At 36.5% G+C, this 15,951-nt stretch overlaps 1 pseudogene; it reads right to left on the bottom strand.

Moving 5' to 3' along the window:
* The window catches only part of LOC114703247, an 80,852-nt pseudogene extending 67,761 nt beyond the window's left edge, over positions 1-13,091 (bottom strand).
* Positions 13,092-15,951: the final 2,860 nt, after the last annotated feature.

Here is a 15,951-nt window from a genome sequence, read left to right as displayed (position 1 = left end):
ATATTAGCAGAAAGGTTGTCATTTTAAGTTACTTTGGTTACACAATAAGCCCTATATCAAGGGTGTGAAGCCCCACAGCTAACATTTTCATTTGCAATGTTGCATTTATTTATAGTTTTCAGATTAATTTTAAGGTTATTTTGACAAGTCATTAAAATAATCACAGAAATAGGACTTTGAGTCTTCAAGATCTTGCATTGTACTTGAATAAAAAATGCTGATAGTTATGTTGAAGTCTTTCACTGAGGATCATAAACACAACCATGTCAATTTTTTCAAATTGTCTTTATGATTTTCAGCAGTGTATTAAATAATATTTATGAGTGGGTAAAAATAATTTTAAAATCATATTAAAATATTTGCTTGTTAATTTTTTGGGACAGGGTTTTGTCATGTAGCTAGGTTGAAGCTTTGGATTCACAATCCTGCTTCAGCTCCTAAGTGCTAGTGTCACAAGCATTCAGCACAGGACCCAGCTACTTTGCACTGATGTTAATAGGCTTCCCATTGATTGCTTGGAGCTGTTTCATTGTTTAACTTTAAAATAAGGCATTTCCTTCCAATATTGATCATTTTTCTCATGTTATCTCTTGGACTATATTCCATGATTATGGTATTGAAAGGCTATAGAACTATCTTTACAATGTCTGTCCTTTTTATGCCATAAATAATTTAAAGTTGACTAAGTTGCATATGAAGACTAAAAATGTGGAACTGTGGTGATTTTCAATTACTGTATTTTTTTAAATTAATCTCTCCAGAAGTGTTGTTTTTTTCTTATTTGTATTTATCATTGTTTTTCTATAGATAGAGACTCATATTTAAATGGGTTAATAGGTTCTACACAGGTAGAGAATTCGTTGCACTGCAGATAAGCTCTGTCAACTCAGATTAAAGCCCTGCTGACTGGCACCACTGATACCCAACCTTCAATTCTGTGCATTCTTCATATGGTCACTTGAACTTGTCCAAGCAGCAAAGTGTGTAGCTCCTCTGGTGAGAGACCCCCCTCTGTTTGTTAATCTTTTTCACACCTGATTTCAATATGCCAGCAAATCCTGAACTACTTCCTTTAAATTCATGTGTCCTTTTTCTAAGGAAAATTCCCATGTTCAAAAATCTCATTGAGGCCGGGTGGTGGTGGCACACGCCTTTAATCCCAGCACTCGGGAGGCAGAGCCAGGCGGATCTCTGTGAGTTCCAGGCCAGCCTGGTCTACAGAGCGAGTTCCTGGAAAGGCGCAAAGCTACACAGAGAAACCCTGTCTCAAAAAATCAAAAAAAAAAAAAAAAAAAAAAAAAAAAAAAAAAGAATCTTATTGAGGACATCAATATATATGTATTTGAGACAGGGCTTCTTTGTGTAGTTTTGGTGCCTGTCCTGGATCTCGCTCTGTAGACCAGGCTGGCCTCGAACTCACAGGGATCCTCCTTGCTCTGCCTTCCAAGTGCTGGGATTAAAGGCGTACACCACTTTCACCCAGCTTCATTCAATACACCGTTTAAGCATTGAGTGTCAAACTGAAAAGTCAAATGACTACAAGGGGTTCTAGGAGTACTGAGCTAAGTCAAGCTAACATGTAGCTCTGTGATGTGCGTAGGGGGTACAGTTACATCTCAGACAAGTTTTATCTGCAGAGCTCTAGGTGAAAAATACCCCAGTTAAGGGCAAGTTCTGAGATGATTCAGGTGCTTGAATGTATGATGGAACAATGTCTTGCACAAAGAAGAAATAATTGGTCACTCTTTATTAAGTTATATGGATACCATTTATAAGGATAATTAGACTGCAGATTTACGAATGAGCAGCAACAGTTTAAGTAAAATCACAGCTATAAAGATTTGGTGAATATAGACGCATAGCTCCAAAGATGCCTAAGTATTATGCAAAGTATCAGTGTACTAGCTAAGAACACAATGAGAAAATCTAAGGTGCATGAACAAAGAGATAAGGCTATATGGACAATGATGATGTTGGCTTTTGAGATCCCTCAAAAGCCTCACGGTCTGCAGAAATTTTCCTTTCTTCTCTAGCAAGAGTCAGCCCTATTATTGCTGGTAAATCTCTGAAGCTCCTATCCCGGCAGAACAACAGGTACTCTGCTAGAATGCTCTCCCCACCTCCTCTGTTCAATGCTAGAGAGAAAGAAGAATTCAAGTGCATAAATGAGGTATTCTGGACTTCACAAAGGAGGGAACAGTTATACATGTATCAACACGTGTGTGCAGAGGACAGATATTATTTTCATCTTCTTCAATTGCTCTTCACTTTATTTACTGGCAGGGTGTCTCACTGAACCCAGAGCACACAGACTTAGTGAGTCTACCATATCATCTTTCTCTGGGGATTGACTGTCTCTACTTACTAACTGCTAGGATTACAGATAGGTCTCCAAACCCATACAGATTTTATTAAGTGCTCAGGATCCAATCTCCTGATCCCATGTTTATGTGACAAGCACTTTATCCAAGGAATCATCTTTCTAGTCCCCTGATGTTTCTGTTCTAGTGCCCTCTTCATACAAGTTGTATTTAGCCCTCTTATCTTGCCTGTATCATAAAGAGGCACTTTACAAAAAAGAACCATCATAAGGGTGCCATGTAGTTAATTGTAGCTGGCTGACCAAAGACTATTTCAAACTATTTCTAATAACATTGAAAATATTTGTTAATGTCTATATGACATATTTTGATTATGTTCTTTCCACTCCCCAGGCTCTTCCTACATCCTTACTCCTCTCTACCCACTCAACTTCATGTGCTTTCTTCCTCTTAAAAAGAAAAAACAATGCAAAACAAAGCACAGAAACAAACAAACAAAAACATGGATGTTTTGCATTGGCCAATGAGCATGAGCTCTGTTCCAGAGTATGTCACTCCATTAAAGAAAACTGATTTTCCCTCTCCCAGCATCATTCAATTACAAATAATGTCTTGGGTAGGAGTGGTACTTTTGTGCCCATTTCCCCTTCTCCATGATGAGATTCTGTCCGGTTTGAATCTGTTGGGAGAAATGTGAAATGCATGCCAAAGTGGATAATAATATAATTACTTTCCATGTATTACAGCAGGAAAATTATTTTAAATTTTCTTAAATGTAAAATCTTATGTATAGAGCTGGGTAGACAGCCTGGCGATTAAGAACAGGGCCGGGGAGATTGCACTGGCTGTTCTTTCTGAGAACCTAGTTCTGATTCTCAACATCCACATGGCAGCTCAAAACTGTCTGTAACTCTAATTTCAGAGTATCTAAACCCTTTTTCAGCCTCCATGAGTGCCAGGAATGAAAGTGGTGCATAGAAATACACACAGGCAAAGCACCCATACACATAAAAATAAATACATTTTAAAAAACAGTTATATTACCAATAGCATACCTGTTAAAATTTTATTTTAAAATCAAGCCACAAGATTTCATAGCTTTTAGATAATCAACTTCCATCCATTTGTTTCTGCAATGAGAATGAGGCTTTTGGTTTGCTTTTCTAATTTATTGTTGCTGTCATGATTCAAATACCAAAGTTCTATTCTATGTGAAGTTTGAGCATTTCGATTTTATAAGGAGATATATTTGTGGCCTATCAAGTGGACCATGAAGTTGACAATAATAATCATCAAGCCCAAATAACAGGAAAAAAGTTATTGATTACTGTTAAGCAAAATAAACACAGTATCAAATTGTACATGATGATGGTTACTGTGTAAACATAGTGTACCTGCATATTTGGGAGGTAAGAAATTATGGAATCAATGTTTGCAGTTTATTTTTACAATTAAAATGAGTTTGTTTAAGATAAGGTACAATTACATGCTGTAAGAAATAATACATAGAGACCTTGGTCTTACTTTATCAAGTTGTCCCAATGATGATATCTTTCTATACTATATACTGTCACAACTAGAACACTGGTGTAATTAATTGTTATCCATTCTAAATGCCAACAGTATTAAACCTAAAGTTGAAAAGAGAAGCAGTAATTTTTATTGACTGCTGTTTCACAAGTATAACTAGTACCAATGCTATGGCAGCGGAGGAAGGTATATCCATCTGGGTAGCAGACATGCTAAGTATTCAGTCTGGCCTTTTTAAATAGCTATAGGAAAGGAACATATTATGATGTTAGGCAAAGGAAAAATGTATTTATATTAGTTTTATTTTTCAAATTGAGTTAACAGCTCTAACGTTTTCATGAAAAACAGTCACTTGATTTTCTTTTCCATTCAGAAACACGCCTACTTCTTGACTTTCCCTCTCAAAAAATGAAAGTTCTGCCTGCTGCCTGACATACCTGGCACAGGAACGGTTGGACTCTGTTTCTGACTTTATTCCTGTCTCACTCCATTTCTTCTTAACCTTTACCAAGAAAGTGGAAAGAGTCAGTTCTCTGAGGAAAATGGAAAAGCAACTTGCCCCTTACATGCATTTTCACAATCGTATGAAAGCAGTTAATTTATTTCTTAACAATCTGAAAACAGATGGGCACTAAATAACAACAGGATATTGCTATATTGTCAATCATATCAATGGAACTCAAAGTTGTTGATTTGCTTCCCACTTAAAAATGAATACGAATTAAAATGCAAATGAAATAATAAATGCAAACCCATTTGCAAATTAAAACTCTCCCCTATACAAGAAAATTGAAATAATGATTCTGTCATGGGAAGGTAAGGTAAAATATCAGTCAATAGGTGCTTACTTTCAGCTCATCAGCTCATCATGTCCTCAGAATAACATTCAATATGACAGGGCTTGGGAGCCACAGTTGAAAACCATAACTTTTTTTTTCTCTGAAAAATACATGACATAATACCAAGTATCAGTATCTTGCAGACTGAATGAGCTACATGCAAATTAGTCAACAATTATGGTTGACTAAGAATTATATTTAACAATTGAATGTCATTTCATACATGAATTATCATAGGGCAATTGAAAAGTAGTATCATAAGGCAATTGAAAAATAGTATTACAAAGCAATTGAAAAGGAACAAAGTATGTGTAGAGAAGTCAATTCTAAGAGGGCAAATTTCACTTAAAATAGATTTTACTTTCAGAGTCAGAGAAAACCAAAATCCCTTGCAACCTTAACATGAATAGAGTGAGGTAGTTAGTACCTCCCTGACCCTCTTCAGATAATGGGCTTGAACAAGTACGACAGGAAATGCTTGAACAAGTACGACAGGAAAGGCTTTAACAAATTGAACTGTAATTTCTCAAGAACTTCCTAAGATTATTTTCTACTATATAAAATTCTAAAGAGTACAATTTATATATTCAGTGGTATCTCATCAAGTTTAATTGCTTAGCCAAATGACCCAAAAGTAATTTCAGATTTTTAATATTTTATCTTTTCTCTTTTATGTCCAAATACATTATTATTGACCTACTATCACCTTTAACTTCTATTTCTAATCAAACTTTACTTTTGAAAAGAAACACCTGTCATTTGGAACATCTGTCTGATGCTTTCTGCTGTTCATTAAGTGGAATCTGGAGATAATATTTTCTTTTTCTTCTAGCTCCTTTGCAGGGCTAATGGCATCAAACACACATTTCGGCTCCTGGGTTTTTAATGACTATTTCAAAGAATTTAACCCTAATTATTCATGTTTGAACTGAAATTTTATCCTGGGCATTATCAGAAGTACAGTCTTTAAATAGATTGAAATTGCAAGCATCTAGGAGAACTAAAATTTTATATAATCAGAAATTTATGCATATTTTTATTTTCTGAAAGTAGCTTCCAAGTTGAAATTGATATCTGAATTGTGATTGAACGTCCCACTGATCCCATTATCTTAAAAAAAAAAATGTTTTCAAGAGCTTTCCTGTGATATCAGGTCCTTTATATTACTGTTATCCTGATTTATATCAAAATTTCTCTAATTATATAATCCCCACTAGCACAATCCCAGGTGGTAGTTTGTTCTATGAGTTGTCCTCCATTAAGCCAAGGTCGGACGTAAGTGAATGAGACTCAGGCCTGGGCCCTTTCTCTCTTCCTCCAGGAAGAATATAGAATATTAGGCAGAAGAAGTCCTTTTGGACATCAATAATAAACCTCAGTCTTCCAAGGAAAGCTCGGAATCATGCAGTAACAGGCTTGAACCATACAGAAGAAGCAATTATTAAACAGTGTTGAAAGCCCCCAGAGGTTGTATGTATAAAGACTAAGCTGTGAAGAAAGAAAAAGGAAAGAAAATCAAATTTGACAGTAACTACTACTCTCCATCCCCAAACTTGACAATAGAACCCTGCTCCCATTCAGATGCAATCCCTAGCATGTGATATGGGCACACTGTCTGCTTCACCATGAAGCTCCTTTAACAGAATTTTATATTAATTTGAAAACTAGAAAGAAAGTAGGGAGTATAAAATGATAGAAGTTGATATATTTTCAATATAGCACATCACTTTGAAACATCTTTGAGGCAGAGACTGTTTCTCCTCTATATTTGTATTTATAGTATTGTGTTATAGTACTATCAGGGAATGAGGGCATATATGGAGTTTATAACTAGGGCAAGCAGTGCATAGAGCAAGGATCAAATACTTATGACTTTATTAGAACTAGGCAGCTACACCGACTTTTCCTTTAAGATGTAACAAACACTCAGTTGGAAGTAACACAGAAGCAATCATGATTTATCAGCACATCCTTAGGTATTTTGATGAAATAGCACCAGGCCAAGCATTTGGTTACTGAAGTAAGGCTTCACCCCAAGCTCTACCTCTCTTATTTTCTTCTTGAGTGTGGATGGTAGAGGAAAGATGTGGACCAAGTTTCCATGTCATGCACTTAAGCTTTAGAAACTTACTCTCCTTATCTCTTCAAGATTGATGAGAGAAGTCACACTGGCCAGTGCAGGAACAAGACCTGAGGGCACTCACTAGGGATGTGAAATATTGGAATAGAGGTGTGGAAAGTCAATTCATAAGAAACAAGAGTCTCCCTGAACAAGCCAAAAGTAATTATCACTTCATGGTTTTTAACTCAATGTTTGTTAAAGCAAGAAAACAGAGTAGAAGCTGAAATTGAATAACTTGAATCACGTTTCAATTTGAGGAATGATTGCTAGGAAATGGATGGTAGAAAATAAAACTTTGGAAGCAGAGCACAATGGTTTCATACCCATGTTCAACTCTTATTAATGATGTAACTTAATTAACATGATTTGTCTAAGGCCTTAGTTATCTCATTAAATGGTAACAAAAACCATGTGTCTGTATAAGTGTAAATTCAATGGTCTGCAAAGCCACTTCAAACATATGTCACAATGTAATTGAGATTGTTGCATTATATTAAATCATGATTAATAAAATACACAGCGATATACATGAATACAATCCCTTCTTTTTTTTTTTTTTTTTTTTTTTTTTTTGGTTTTTCGAGACAGGGTTTCTCTGCGTAGCTTTGCGCCTTTCCTGGAGCTCACTTGGTAGCCCAGGCTGGCCTCGAACTCACAGAGATCCGCCTGGCTCTGCCTCCCGAGTGCTGGGATTAAAGGCGTGCGCCACCACGCCCGGCATAATCCCTTCTTGATATGCTTCTTTAAACATATCTGTTTGGGGCTGGAGTGATGACTCAGCATTTGCTACTTGCAGAAAGCCCAGATTCAGTTCCCAGCCAGCAACCACAAGAAAACTGTGCTGTTACCACCAACAACAGGTTAACTGTCTTTTTAAATATTCTCATGGAACTGATTATTTACTCTGCCTGTAATTACACTGGTGAGGTTGTTTTTTCCTGCATCTGTCCCTGTCAACTACATCCAACTTGAAGCTAGAGTTATCCTGCTCTGTTCACAATTGAATAGCCAGCTCTTAGAAGAGTTTCTTCCCAGAGATGAAAATCTCTTAGTAGTTGTTTGAATACATATACAAATTAAAAGAATGTTGGATATATGAATAGATATACAAATGTATTGGGATATTGGTGGATGAATGGATAATGAATATTTTGCAAAGAGATAAAGGAAAGGAAGAGCAACCCAGGCACATCATGAACAAAGGTGGTAGAAGATGGCAGTTGTGGGTGGGCATCTAGTGCCGGGAGCAGATGTGACTAGACGGATTATGGGGAACCTTGTTTGTCTAAATAAGAAACTTAGATTTCTCATCTTATGGGTCTTGAAGATTTAGCATAGGCTGTTAGAATGAATGGTATGATCCTATTTGCTTTTGATTAAAATGGCCATAGCAACATTTAGGAATGAATAACTAAACATAGGGAGATTATTTAGAAGAAAGATAGCAAAATGCAGGTATGATTATGGGGAATTTCTATCCAAAAAGGATGCAAACAGAGCAGCAAAAGCAAAATTTGGCTCCCATCAGGCACTTGGGGACGAGAGCCTCAGAGTGACTTCACCCACTTCATGCAGTGGGTGAAGAATCTTAAATATAATGGTAGAAAGAATGACTGGTATGTTATGATCATTTGGGAATGGTAGGATAAGTCAATCAGGGATTGTGTTTTAGCCTTTACTAATTTTATTTCTGTTTATTAGTAGTTATAGAAATATGGCTAACTAAACTAAGGAAATGGAAACATTTCAAAAACTGGTTGATGGTAAGAAAATTTTAAGTTATGAATTCATGAAAATGATAAAAAAAAAAGCTTGTGCCAACTTGTTTAATTGTGTTTAGTGATTATTTCTTGGGTTATTCCAAAACTATTTGAACATTTTAAGTATATATTAAACTATAAAATAAGATTTCTAGGCAATGTGTTGTTAAACACTGTTTGAAGAAAATGTCATGTGATAACTACTCAGTTCATTTCTTGGGAGAATTTTAAAGATTTGTTTATTTGTTAATGAATGTTCCTGAGCAAATGTCTGTGCAGCATGTGAGTACAGGTACCTGTATAGGACATAAGAGGATGATAGATAGCCTGGAACTGAAGTTACAGACTGTCGTGAGCTGTCTGATATGAGTGCGGGGATTAATGTGTATGAAAACTATTTATATTTAGTGTGCTTTGTTAAATACTTTGTGACTGTCTTACCTTTCCTTTGCATAGTAAAATATAGCCAAGAAACAGGTCTTGGCAAGCAAGAGTGGCTCTAGTATATAAACATTGAGATTCTCCTTGATATTGAACTTGAAAAGTAATAGGTTAGTCTATGCTCATCCTCCTTCCCTACCACTTGTCCCAACCTATTCTCTGCTTTTCTTTGTTCTTCTTTGAATCCTGAAATATTGACTCATGATAATAATATCCCTTAAACTATTCTGTAGGTTGGCATCTAATAAGATCTAATCAATTAGAACACATGTGAGAGTTTGGAGAGTCGGGGGTGGGGGGGGATCATTACTGAATCCTATGTGCCATGGATCTTTCTGGAATTTCACTCCCGGTTCATTTCACTCTGTATAATAGTCTGTGGACTTTGCTCTTAATATCCACTCTTTGGGGGGGGGGGGCAACTGGTGTTTTCCATTCTTTGGAATCTGAATATGAATATAAGTTGCTGCATTGTTAAAACTTTTCCTAAAATAAATTTTGTTTCCATGTAGAACTTGTCATGTTCCAATGTTACAGAGATCTGATTTCAATAGTTGCTCAATCCTTGTTACCCGGAGGACTAAAGCAAGCTATGACTTTGGGTGTTCACACATTTAAAAGAAGTATGATAAAGAGATGAGGTTCACAGCAGTCCTCTGAATACCAAGTGAACAAAAGCATATAGAGTACCTTAAATAGAGAGTAGTTCTTAGTGATATGACCAATAGAAGGGAAGAAATAGAGTTAAAATAAGGTTTATTATCATCAATTCTTCTAAGCCAAATACTTGCATTCTCTTTTGATATTCTGATGAGGAGAGAGGGGATGTCCTCTACACCAATATTTTCCTTACTGGGCAAAAGAACTATAGGCCTGACAAGATGGGGTCTACAGTTCAGGACTGAACCAACTTCTTCATATTCTGATCTCTAACAGTTATTTGTATGTTCTCATATGGGTAAAACTTACATTGCTTTATATCTGTACTAGGTTATGTGTAGTTTTAAAAATTACTGTATTAACTACAGATTAATTTCTTAGCTTTTAGAGTCATATTATCATTATATATATGAGACTAATTGCATACACTCTTATTTAGAAGTTGTTATAAATGCCTATTGGAAATATCACTTATTCTCAGTGTGCAGATTTTCTACAGGTCATAGAAGAGAGCAACATTAATGAATACTTTATTTAATGGACAATTCACCTTAAATACAATGAAGCAATATAGTATAAAAAGAAAACTAGAGTAAAGAAAAAAAAGGTCAGAAAAATAGAATATATACACGATGCCAGATCAAAGATTATAGATGACATCAAAGTCTAAGAAAGACTGTATTATGTAGTGGCCAAGAAGGCAGGGGAAAAGAAAGTGCTCTAAGGAATGTATCAGTTCCTCTTGAGCCGTCCATCTACATCAGATCAATAGCTCTTCCAACCATGGGACATTCAAGCTTTCAGCTTGAGAAATTGAAGTTCTCAAAATAAGTCAGGGTTGCAACACAAGTCCATCATGGTGTGTCACAGAAATGAAATGAGTTGTCTCTTGCTCGATTGATGACTGACATCAAACCAAAAGGAAAAACAGAATAAAATAAATGAGACAAGGTTTTTGAAAAGTTGTTTCTGAGACTTCTGTGTGCAAAGTTTACTCCAAGGAGCTGTGCTATGCTTAAAGCACATGCATAACTTGCCTCACAGTAATGAGCGTTCTGTGTGGTGCCCACAGAATAGAAATGAGAGTAGTCCCAGGAAAATGGTTTACTGCAATATTTTTGTACAAGATCTGCACAGGAAACCCAGAAATTATCAGAGTGGGATATTTACAGCCAGCAAACACCCAATGACTGGGAGAATATGAAAAAAGCACGGGTGGAACCAGGTGATTTTTAAAGGCAACGTGATGACATAGATCTTACAGAATGGCCAGAGCAACACACACTGTCAGTGGCCTATCCTGTAAAACAAACTCGTAAGGAGAAAAAAATCAAAGGTTGTTCAGCATATGTCTCCACTGTATAGATACAAAGACCCCTGTAGTGCCTACAAACAGGCCAGTGAAATCAATGCTTGGCGCAACTGCTAACTGAGCTTCATGTTGATAAAAGAAAAGGGAAGGAGGGAGACAGACTTATCTGCCGTGTTGCAAGTTCTCCTGATCCTCTGTTTTCCAGGCTTCCAAGGTGATTGGATTGAAAATGCTTTCTACCAGTGTACACAGATGCCCTGAATACATTGGAGACTTACGAACCGCAATGCCTTAAATGCACAGGCTCTTTTTTCTTTAGTTATTGCCCGGGGCAAAGAAAGTAGAATGGGAAGCAATGAGCATCCTTGGATCAAAGGTGAGGGATGCTGTGTTCAGAGGTGAGATGGCTGAATTGCCTCAGACCTGCTCAATCCAAGCTTTCTAGTTAACAGCCTTTTTTTCTCCAGGAAATTCTAAACCTTTGACAACTGCTGGGAGGCCTAGATCGAAGCTCTTTAAATTAGTCTCTTTATGCTCTTGATATGATATTATCTTCATATATAACTTTTATTTATTCACTAAGGCTAATATAATGTCTCAGTCAGTTAATCTCTAAAATGGTCCCTTCTCGCCTTATAGCCTATGATATCAGGGAACTTCTCCAACTAAAATGATTGTCAGGGAATTAAAAGGTTTGACCTCAAAATATTAATGTATACAAACACCCCTCTTCCATGTACCTGCTGTGCAAAAATCAGGGGTTCTACTGTGAATAAAATGCAGTTATGCTATGCTGACTGAATTAGCCCTCATTCTGTTATCAAATATATAATTTTGCATAGAATTCCTGAAATATATACAGTATTTACTTCAGTGTAGCTACAGTTAGCTTAAAGTACAGCTGTAAATTAGTGTTCAGAAAATTGCAATTGGAATATAATGGAGCACACTTGGAAACACATGCTAGCAACTCTATGGCTTAATGTGTCCATGACACAATTACATATGTGAACGCATGATTTCTAAGAAAGCACCTAGCAATCACTTCCGACTATTTGTTTAAAATGGACATTTGAATCACAAAATTTTTGTTAGCCCTTAAGCTAATATTAAATGAAGAGATAGTTATCTCTCCCTATCCCCTCACCCTCTCTCTCTCTCATTTTCCTTCTGACATGAGCAAATGTTATCCCCACACGTATTCACAGATACTGTCATGTTACAGTCATGGAGAATAGTCAATGTTATTCCAAATTTTAAGATCATACTAATAAGTTTACAGATGCAAATTTTATGTTTAAAATGAAGTGGTCCCTTTATATTTGAGACCAATCTATTTATTTTTTTCCTAATTTGTTCATTTCCATCTTATTTATTGACACACTACCATGTAGTGCTTAACAAACATGTTAGTTTTAAATAGTACCTTATGATATATATTTTTCTCATTTAATGACTTGATTGGCTACAGCAAAGGAAAATAATTATTCCCTCAAGGAAATAATTCCAGATTGTCTTTATGCTTTGACAGTTTAAAAATACAACTTTCTTCTTCCAGTTCATGATAGTCATCTAGAACCATCTTTGACTTTTGTTGGCTACGGACACACATGGTTCACTATTTTAGCATTGTCAAGCAGTACCTTGAAAAAAGTCTTATGGGAACACATGTGAACTATTCTCATTTTACTAGATTAAGGTTGTGGCCATTTCTAAATGGGACTAAGTCTATGTTAGTGGCATTTCAGACTTGGCCCCTGAACAAAAGTGATTCGCTATTAGAATGAAGAGAGAAACTTCCTTAGAAAAGTGACTAACTCTAGTATTTCAGTTTATCTGTTACAAAGTTTTGGGGGGTGGGGAGTGAGGGGAGGAACAAAGACAGAGAGGCAGAGAGAAAGAGAGAGAGAGACACAAGTGTATATTGTATGATGTGGTGCATGGTGCTTGCACCTGCATGCCTATGAGGTGTCCAACTTCATTGCTTCTGTCATATTCCTTGGCAACAGGATAGCTCACTGATCTTAGTTGTTGGTCAGGAAGCACTGTGATCCTCCAGTCTCCTCCCCACTCAGCACTGTCACTACAGTAGGGGCACGCAGCCATATCTAGCTATTTATGTGTGTGATGAGATCTGAACTCAGACCTCCATGATTGCTCAACAAGCTCTTTTACCCATTGAGGTATCTCCCGAGCCCTGTATCAGTCTACTTAAACAAATTAATTTCTCTCTTCTAAGTATATCCTGTTAGGTAGATATTAAAAATATGTCATCACTGTGAAAATCTCTGAACTCAGTTTCCTGAATCTGTGCTATCTGAGCAGGAAGTTTTCTTCCTCCCTTGATGCACACTTGACATTCTCAGAATCCAGGTGTGCTAAAAGAATCAAGTGTTCTTTGGTGTGTGCGTGCTATAGCTTTGGATGATCTGATTATGTAAAAGACCTCAATGCACAGTGGTAACTAGTATCTAAAAAATTATCCTGGCACAAACCCATTTAAGACAAGAAAAAAGACTGCACAAGTTAGGCTCAAATTTTTAGCCAACTGTTTGAAATAAACTGTTCTCAATGTGGTGTTTTGTATTCCATGGGAAAGGCTATTTTTGATGTAGATGGTACCTTCCTTCCATTGAAAGTTACTGTAAGTTGTTAAATTTGTTTTCTCCCCTTGTTCATTTCCATGACTTGATAATTAACCTTAGGAAAGATTTCAATCACTTGATATGGCTCATTTTATATTATCCTCACCTGCCAACCTCCAACATGGACTTGAGCTTGTTATAATGCTCTTTTGCATGCCCCAATGGCAACTCTAAGGACTTGTATGCATTTTTAGTTGCTATAGCCATACCAAACTCTCTCTCCATCCCTGGGAAGGGTTCTGCCCATACATGCTCTGTTCTTCTGCTCACTGGGAATGTTTTCTTTCCTTTCTTAAACTTCTGCTCTCTCTTTTCTCTTTAATTCTACCAGATACCATGTTTCTATTTTATCATCTATTCCATAAAACTGTGTGTTCTTCGTCTGTTCTCATTCAATAACTTGGCTGCCACATCCTTGCTGAGAATGTCCTTTCTTATCTAGCATACTCTGCCCTGCTTCTTTGATTGCTTATCCACCTCAAGTAAACACTGAGCTGTGGGAAACCGCTAAGTGTTAAGACCTGTATGACATCATCTGCTGCAGACCCTGCTTAGAAAAAACAAAACAAAACCCTGCTTTTCAGTATGTTTAGTAACATAATGAATTACAGCTTAACCACCTTCCAGAGTTATCCCTACCTTACTGAAGTGTTTGCTTCAATAAAGGAAACTCACCAGATTAAAAGTGATATTTTGTAGATAGCAATTGTCCAGAAAAATAGATTAGGGTAGAAAAGCACATCACTGAGGTTAAAAACTATTTTCTGAATTAATTCAAACTAGGCCCTCCATATTAGGGTGATGTTCTATCTACAAACAAGTTACTCATATGTGAATACTACACCAATTAAATAACACTTCCTGCTATGAGCCTTAAGATATACAAATAAAACTCAAAGCTGTGGCTATATAGAAATATAAATTAAACATGGAGACTTAACAATATAAAACTCAAGATCCTGATTCTACAGAATTATGTTAAATCAGGAGACTTCACAATTTCTCCTCAAGATTCTTAGGTCAAGTATAGCATTTTAAGTTTTGCATAGTTTTTTACTGTTTGAGCGGATGATTTAGGACTGTAATAATGAGAAAAATAAAGACAGGGAGATAGACAATGCAGCTTCAGGGTAAAGGGTTAAACATTGCTGGTTGTGAATCACTTAATTTTTTTCACTTGTCTCTTTGTCTGAAAGATTCTTGTCCAGTGGATCAATTTGTCATCAAGGAGGTAATCTATATTTACTTTGCAGCAGGTACTGTAGCTCTTAACTCTGCATTTAGCTGATTCAGCTCCTAGCGAAACTACTTTGACCTCAGAAATATTCCCTGCTAACTGTCCTCCTGTTCACTCCAATTTGTACTGTCTAAATGCTTACTGCTGGGTGTCCCTCTGGCCATTTTGAAAGGTGTTTCATCACACTACAATAAACGTGAAATACTGATGCACTCAAAGTGGCACACACACACACACACACACACACACACACACACACACCACCACCACCAGCAGCAGCTGGATATCGACATGGGACTGGACAGGAGCATTTATTACACTTTACTTTTCTGCCATTGTCTACCTTTGGCAAAGGAAGATTGTAAGTGTCCCTGGTGGTCCATGCCAGTCAATACTACATGGGAGTTAAATTAGGCCTCAACTCAAGTACACATCAAAGTTGGCTGAGATACCTTCAACCTAAAAATCCCTGGAAAATTTGCATTTTTCCACTAAGTTAGCCAGTAATGGAGTGAAATGAGTGAGAAAAAAAACAGCTGTCTCATTTGTATCTTATATCCTTGTCCAAAAAACCTGGACCTATATTTTGCATCTATAAATGTAAAAAGCTAAGACCTTTCAAGGTCTCAGTTTAGAAACATTGTTGACTTAATGTTTTCAGTAATGAAAACAGCCTCATGATATGAATTTAATCATTTGAGAAACTCTGACTGGTTATCAATCTTTTCTGTGTCCTATTTCAAAATTATCTTCTAAATCCTGAAAGTGAATTGGAAACCAGAGTACTTTTTGATGACAGAAAAAAACACTGACAAAACTTTCATATTTATTAGTTCTTAATTCTGAGTTGCAAAGTCAAAGGTAAATACAGGATCAAAGTAGATTTCCACTCCTCTAAATAAGTAATTCAGCATTTGTTCTGGCAACTGTTAGCTTTATATGTTACTTAGAGGTCATTTGGTCTCACCTACAGACTTCACTGTTTATCTCCAAGTTTGCTCTATTTGGTGCTTTTCATGTTTTAAAGTTTATTTTATGTGTGTGAGCCTTTGGCCTGTGTGTTTGCCAGTGTGTGCAGTGCTTG

This window comes from Peromyscus leucopus, chromosome 4, assembly GCF_004664715.2.
Source record: "Peromyscus leucopus breed LL Stock chromosome 4, UCI_PerLeu_2.1, whole genome shotgun sequence".
NCBI classification, from domain to species: Eukaryota; Metazoa; Chordata; class Mammalia; order Rodentia; family Cricetidae; genus Peromyscus; species Peromyscus leucopus.
This window is presented reverse-complemented; position numbering and strand designations above follow the sequence as displayed.